Consider the following 8,426-nt stretch of genomic DNA (forward strand, 5'->3'; position numbering starts at 1 on the left):
CAATCCTACTTCCGTAGTGATACTGCCTTGGAAACCCAAGGAGGGGTCGCTATGAGTCGGGGCTGACTCGACGGCACATAACAACAACAACAACAACCTCGGAGGAAACTCAGTGGGGGTGGCAATGAATAGGGATCGACTCAATAGCAGTGAGTTCTTTTTTTTTTTTGAGTTTATGTCCCTGGTAATTGTGTCATTGAACCACCAGCCTTCTGGTTAGCAGTCAAATGCCTTAGGCACTATGCCACCATGTTCCTAATTAATTTTGTTTTCAAGTCTTTATGATTATTCCCTTACAGTAGTAGACAGCTTAAAAAAAAAAAAAAGAATAACAATAAAAATAAAAAGAGAGTGTATTTCCTCTCAGATTTAGTATGTATGTATAATTACAGAAAGTATAAGAAGAGAATATAATTAAGGTATAATATTTCAAATATATCTTTAATGTCAGCCTAACAGATTTCTAAGAAAATTAATCCCTGGGCCTAGTCATTTTCCATTCTTTTCAAGTGACTTCTTACACTATGGTTAACGAGACAAGAAAACCTAAATATATATCAAAAAATGAACTCACAGCCATCTAATTGTTCCAACTCATCATGACCCCCACTGGGTTTCCAAAGCTGTAAATCTTTACAGAAGCAGATTGTCTCATCTTTCTTCCTCAGAGCAGCTCGTAGTTTCAAGCCACCAATCTTTTGGTTGGCAGCCAAATTCTTTAACCACTACACCACAGGGCTCCTTTAATGTATACCAGCATCTGCAAAATGTCTACTAGTAACTTATGAAAAAAAGTTTCAGATGTTTGGCTTCTACTTTGCACCATACATCTTTGCTGCCATTTAAGAGATTCTCAGCAAATACACAGCAGGTACAAATAAGCAGATGTTATAAACATATCATTCAAACAGAACAAAGGGACACTGTATGGTTTAAAATCAGAAAGGGAGTGTGTCAGGGCTGTGTCCTTTCACCATACTTATTCAATCTGAATGTGGAACAAATAATCCAAGATGCTGGACTATATGAAGAAGAGTGTGCCATGAAGATTGGGGGAAGACTCATTAACAACCTGCGACAAGCAGACAACACAACTTTGCTTGCTAAAAGTGAGGATGACTTGAAGCACTTACTGATGAAGATTAAACACTTCAATTTCCAGTATGTGTTACATCTCAACATAAAACAAAAGTTGTGACAACTGGACCAATAATCAGCATAACAATAGATGAAGAAAGATTGAAGTTGTCAAATATTTCATATTACTTGGTTCCACAACACCAATGGAAGCAGCAGTCAAAAAATCAGATGATGTATTTCACTGGGCAAATCTGCTCCAGAAGACCTCTTTTAAGTGCTGTAGGAACAAAGATATCTCTTTGAAGACTAAGGTACACCTAACCCAAGACATGATATTTTCAATCACCTCATATGCATGTGAGAGCTGGACAATGAACAAGGAAGACCGAAGAAGAGTTGATACTTTTGCCGAAGAATACTGAAAGTGCTATGGACTTCCAAAAGAACTAACAAATCTGTCCTTGTTGAAGTGCAGCCAGAATGCTTCTTGGAAGTGAGAATGGCCAGGCATCATCTCACTTGCTTTGGTGATGTTTTCAGAAGGGACCATTCCCTGGAGAAGGGTATTATGCTTGGTAAAGTGGAGGGTCAATGAAAAAGGGGAAGGCCCTCCACAAGATGGATTGACACAGTGGCTGAAGCAATAGGTTCAAGTATAGGAAGGCTTGTGAGGCTGGCACAGAACCAGGCAGTGTTTTGTTCTGTTGTACACAGGATCGCTATGAGTCAGAGCCAAATCAATGGCACATAACAACAACAAGCATGTCAATAAGTATATCAATAGCTGCTTAATGTCAGCATTTGTCATCATCCTAAAGGAATCTCCAACAAACAAATGTTGAAAAGTAGACTTTATTATATGTGTAGTCCTTTCAGATATGTACACTAATAAAATGTCTCAAATGAAGATAATCAGTCCTTATCTTCATTCTTTTTCTGGAATTATGGAAAATACGTTTTTTTTTTTTTTTATTGTGATTGTTGAGTAAGTTAAGATTTCATTGTAACTATAAATTAGTAGAATTACATAACTACTTATTAAAAATGCTAAGAAAAATTATACATAAGAAATGATTATACTCAAGTCAGCTACATAAATCAGTATGATTCTTTTCAGAAGTTCAGAAGAAGAAAAATTTAAAAAACTCTTCTCTACTACAAGCATACATATTTCTGCTAACAAAAATATCATTTGGAAAAGTTTAAATTATATAATTTTATCTAAATTACACAGTATGCAATTAAAAATATATAACAACATAAGATATATGCAATTTAATACAACTATTTACAAGACTAGCCACCAACTTCTTAATTATTTTACATTTTATTAAGAAAAGGAGAAATAAAATCCTATGTGGCACATTTTATTCTACAAATTCAAGTCAGCATTATACTATTGCCTTGTAATACCACATTAACAGTAAAGAGGATATTTTCTGAAAATTCCCTATTTCTAAAGCTTATAGTAATAAGAAATAAAATATAATTCTTTACTCTCAACATTTCACTTTAAATTAATTATTTTTTTTATGCATTTGTCTCACTTTTAAGAACAGAGTATGGTAATAGTAATTCATCCATATTTGTATGACTTGGATAATTGAAGGAGAGGGATGTTTGCTCTTTTTCAAATGGCACCTACGAAAAATAAGGTCAGTTGCTGTTAATATGCATCTTTTTTTTTAAACATCTATGTGGCATTTTTCCTTGTAGTTGGGTTGTATGCTGTTATTTCACACTAGAGTCAATATATAGATATTTGGGGTGAAAGTGACTTTTAACCCTATCTAATTTAGCATTTGTAACTTACTATGAACTAAAAACTAAGATTGTTACAATTCTGTCCCAACTGAGACTAAGTAGGAACTGTCTGAATAAAGTAAATTGGTTGCAGTACATTATCTTTGAGCAAATTAGTTAAGAGTCACTTAAGTCGATTACTGGCACTTTTCCCCCCATTTACTTTCAAGTTCATGGTTACACTCTGGCATCTCAAGTGATCAGAATTTGTTCTCTTGATTAATTAAGTGTTATATCACTATAATATTTCAGTTTTTATTGACAAACACAATGAAAAGTGATATATGTATAAATTTATTAGACAAAAAGACTCCTCAAAAAGTGAGGTTCTTCCTTTTTAAGAAATATTCTAACATATGCTCAATATATTTGATCAAAATCAGGCTGTCAAAAATTGCTCCAAAGAATACTAGTCCTGACATATGGTTTCCAAAAAGCAGAGTTCATATCCCAGTAAGCTTGGGAAATGCTAAACTTATTGAAGATGACAAATGCTCTATGAGAAATGAGTGTGTGTGTATGTGTGTGTAGTTTTAAAACTTATTATCCAATAGAAAGAGTATTCCATAAACCTTACTTTAGAAAGCACAAATTTAGAAAAAAATACAAAGTGGCCGTAAAGATAATTACCAAGTGCATCAGGTCCCAACTGATTTTCTTCGTTATAAACTTATAAAGTTTTATTTACCTTGACATGATGTAACAGCATCACAAGACTCTGGGTCCCTGAGTGACTCTTTGGAGTAGAGCTCCCTGCCAATTTGCATTAGAAGGTTTACTGTAGTGTGTTGTTGAATTAAACAACTGAGATGTCAGAGTTATTATTATTTTTTTAACAGCAGCCTAACCTACCCTACCCTAAGTAGTCAATAGGTAGATTCTGAGGCTGTTTAGATGTTAACCATTCCTTTATCTTATCAGCTAAATGTACTTGTCAAGAAACAAACTTAACACTTTATTTTCATAGGTCTTCATTAAATATACTTTGTAGGGCTGCTACATGATAGCCACTCTTCTAGGAGGGTAAACTAATATATAAGACATTCAAAGTTCTTGTTTTCATGGGGTTTTACCAAGAGTGTAATATCCCCATTTTTATAAAAATGATGGCAAATTTCCACTTTTCTTATTAGATAATAATATCTATAATTTTTATTCCTAAAATAAATTCCATATTAAAATTATGGCTGTAATAACAACAACAAATGAACCATTTGCCATTCTATGGTAGCACAACAGATTGAATATTCCTTAATTCTCTTCAGTAATAGAAACCTATTGAAACAGAATCATTAAACTATGTAAACATTTCTTTTGGAGCACAAAATGCTCAGCACCAGTTTCTTGGCAAATTGAAACAAATTTCAATTAATTTCATTAAAAATGTTATAATTATTACTTTTTTTTCACCCAGAAAATTCTGTATTTCCTTTTTAAATTAAACTGTACATGAAACAATACCTTTATTAGGAAACTTCTCTTAAAATACAGAAATATCCTATTTTTAAATTATAGTCTAGCTATATTAATGTATAATTTTTCTACCTTTACTGATACAAGTAATGTGTTTTCTCCATTTTATAGGAAAGATATTGATATAATGCATTTTTTTTCTCTACTTGGCAAAAATAAATAAATAAATAAAAGCTTTTCCAAAGAATCCAAGGAGAATTATATAACATATCCAAACCAACCCAAACTCTCTGCCATCAAGTTGATTCTTTTCTAAGGTTGTAAATCTTTACAGAAGCAGACCACCTATCTTTCTTTTACAGAGAGGCTAAAGGGTTCAAACCACCAATCTTTTGGTTAGCAACCAAATGCCTTACCCACTACACCACCAGAGCTCCTCATATAATACATAGATATGCACTAAATACCTTTCCTATATTAATAACGGAAACAATTTCTATAATGATATGTTTTTAAATATTGTTAAAGGAGTTGTGTCTAATTTTTAAAGTAACAGATACCAAAAGGAATTACATCAGCCAAAGTGGTACCTGCCATGTTCTTCTTGTCAAAAAGTACTTCAGGTCAAGGACAAGTTGCTAAGTATTATTATAGTGCATTTTAAGGAGAATTTTTAAAGGCAAGAATTGAATCATTCTCAGGTGTATTTACTGTTAGTATTGAATGAACTAAGAACACTTATACTACAGTTGCACTGAACATGAAAATTTCTTACTAAATTATACTAAAGTAGTTGGTTTTGCTTTCCTTACAAATTAAGACAGTCATTATATTTCATGAACTTAGTAAATAATAACTTACCCTCAGGTTCACTAATTATTATAGCAATGCCAAAAATCAAACAGGTTGCTGTGGAGTCAATTCTGACTCATGGTAATCCCATGAATGTCATAGCAGAACTGTGTTCCATAGGGTTTTCAATGGCTGATTTTTTGGAATAAATTAGAAGGCCTTTCTTCCCAAGCACTTCTGCGTAGACGTGAACCAAGAGTTTTTGGTCAGCAGATGAGCCGATAACCAGTACCCAGGGAATATTTAAGTCCTTAGTGTTAACCAAAAGTTCACACCCATCAGCTGTGCCATGGGAGAAAAGACTTGGTGATCTACTCTCTTAAATATCATAGCCTAGGAAACTGTATAGGAAGTTCTACTCTGTCCTTTATGAGTCATCATCAACTTGACAGCACAAAACAACCACCACAGGGACTACTAATATACCAGTACTATCTTATTATTATAACAATAGTGTCCTAACTAATAAACTCTAAAACAAGCTCAGGACTATATTTTCCATTCAGTGATAGCTCTTGCTCTCTCTCTCTCTCTGTCTATATATATTTATATATATTATTTTTTTTCTTCCATTTGAAACTGTCCAGACAGAAGTGTTTTTTCATTCAAACCTTTTTCTTCATCAATTTTCCTGAGAGGAAAAGACACATTATCAGGAACCATCAGAAACACAATATGGTTAGAAACATTTCCAAGGTGAGAGTTCATTATTATAAGAGGTAACCACAACAGGTAATACTAAACTATCAATTTAGGACTTTATTGTAATGGAGTCACAAATAGAAAAGCATTATTACTAAGAATTCTTTGAGTAGGTTCTAAATAACTATTCACAACATGAAAATTCTAGAACTATTATTCTAGAACTAAATTCTAGAACTATTTGGACAATACAGAATTTAATGTCAAGTGAATTTAGAACCCAGGTAACTAAAGAGGCTGTAGGGGAGGTATGGAACTCAATAGATATATTTATAAGCATCAGTGACTTCAGGAAACAGATGCTAAACTTGTAAGAGTTTTGATATATATTGTTTGTGATTAATGAAAAACCTAAAACATGCCTGCTGTGCCATATTCTTTAAATGAAAAAAAATATATATGTAGATTCCCCTAAGGGTATACCATGTAGCCTGTTATGAATAAGGTTTAAGTATTGAATATAAATCTCCACAAAAAATGTATAGGATTAATGTTGAGTTTTAAGTTCCATTTTAAAGTGCATTAACCTTTATAATATCCAAGTAATTCCACGAAGTGGATCAAGATTGTCGTTGTAGTTATGTGCTGTTGAGTCAGACCCGACTCATAGCAACCCTTCCTTGGGTTTCTGAGGAGGTATCACTTTGGAAGTAGATTGCCCAACCTTCCTTCCGAGGAGTGCCTGGTGGGTTAGAACCACCAGCCTTCTGGTTAGCAGTCCAGTGCCTTAGGCACTACACTACCACTACCAGAGCTTAGAAAATAATATCTGTGAAAGCAATTGTAAATAAATTATTTATTTTTGTATTTTTTACTTCACTTACTGATGAGCAACTGAAATAATAGGCATCAAAAGAGTTTGAAAACTATAACAAATAAATCAGTTTCAAAAATTTTATATTCCAACACTAGAGTCTTATTTTTAAAAGCCAGTAACCAGTAATAATTGAAGCACTTTCACAAATTAAGATTATCTCCTCTTCTACATGTGTTAGCAATTACTAATATTCTATATTAAATGACAATAACCTTTTTTTTATTATTCCTAGGGATATCTTTCTTATTTCTTAAAGTAACCTGAAATCAGTGTACTACTGTAATTATTGAATATATTAAAGCTAAATGATGTTAATTATTTAAATGTTTCAATTTTCATGTTCAATGATAGTCCTCCAGTTAAAACCATATATTGTGTTTTTCACTTTCCATCTGTAGCACATAGAAACATTTATTTACATATTTCAATTTCAAACCTAAAACCTAGACTTCAGTTTTTAAAAAATAATGAGAGAAAACGGGATGGTTTTTAGAGACAGAAATCCAATAGTCAGTCTGTCTCTGAAACGGACAAGAGTGAAAACATCTATATTGAAAGGCCAGACATGACCAGATTTCCATGGACAAGTGGAGAGGGAATATGTTTTTAATGTAATATAATGAAAATTCAGTAACTGGAAAATATAATCTCCTGAGAAAAACAAAATAGTGTTAGCGTAAAAAGCCCTAACATTAATGTACATTCTTCAGTATCTGAATAGGTTAATTATCAGTATCCATAGTTTTGAACACTAGAGGGAGTACATAAAAAAAAAGAAGAAAGGAAGCCAAACACTGACAATAGCTAGAGCATGTTTTATATAATGCAAGGCTTTGCACCAAACTCTTTACTCTATTTCTCCTGCACATACATGGATATGCTTAAATTTACTTAAATAGTATGTAACAATCTTTTTTTAGAAGTGACCTTACAGAAAATTTAAATCTATAATGACTAATGCACAATATGGAATTATGCATTACATATTCAATTATTAGCTTTTGTTAATTAAATGCACATAATTTGAATTATGGTGGTGTTGTTGTTGTTAGGTGCCTTTGAGTCATTTGCGACTCATAGCAACCCCATGCACAGCGAAACGAAACACTGCCCTATCTCAAGCCAGCTCCATGACCCCTGCTATACTTGAGCCTATCATCACAGCCACCATGTCAATCCATCTCACTGAAGGCCTCCCCCTCTTTCATCAACCCTCCACCCTACTAAGCATAACATCCTTCTCCAGGGAATGATCCCTTCTGACAACAAGACCAAAATAGGTGAGACGAAGTCTGGCCATTCTTGCTTCAAAGGAGCATTCTGGCTGCACTTCCTTCAGGACAGATCTGTTAGTTCTTTTAACAGTCCATGGTACTTTCAGCATTCTTCACCAGCACCACAGCTCAAAAGCATCAAGTCTTCTTTGGACTTTCTTATTCCTTCTCTCACATGCATAGGAGGTGATTGGAAATATCATGGCTTGTGTCAGGTGCACCTTAGTCCCCAAGGAAACATCCTTGCTCCTCAGCACTTGAAACACTTCCTCCTTAGTTGACTTTCCCAATGCTACACATCATCTAATGTCCTGACTGATGCTTCCATGGGCATCGATTGTAAAACCAAGCAATTCTTTGACAGCCTCAATCTTCTCTCCATTTATTGTGATGCTGCTCATTGGTCCAGTTGTGAGGATTTTTGTTTTCTTTGTATTGAGATGTAATCCATACTGCAGACTGTATTCTTCAACCTTCATCAGTAA

At 33.6% G+C, this 8,426-nt stretch overlaps 1 protein-coding gene across 1 annotated transcript in view; it reads right to left on the minus strand.

Moving 5' to 3' along the window:
• The window catches only part of PRR16 (proline rich 16), a 359,884-nt gene that overhangs the window by 327,058 nt on the left and 24,400 nt on the right, over positions 1-8,426 (minus strand). The window lies entirely within an intron of this gene.

The sequence above is a fragment of the Orycteropus afer genome, unplaced genomic scaffold, assembly GCF_000298275.1.
Source record: "Orycteropus afer afer isolate SDZICR_OR568_19922 unplaced genomic scaffold, OryAfe1.0 scaffold00240, whole genome shotgun sequence".
In the NCBI taxonomy this organism is placed as follows: Eukaryota; Metazoa; Chordata; class Mammalia; order Tubulidentata; family Orycteropodidae; genus Orycteropus; species Orycteropus afer.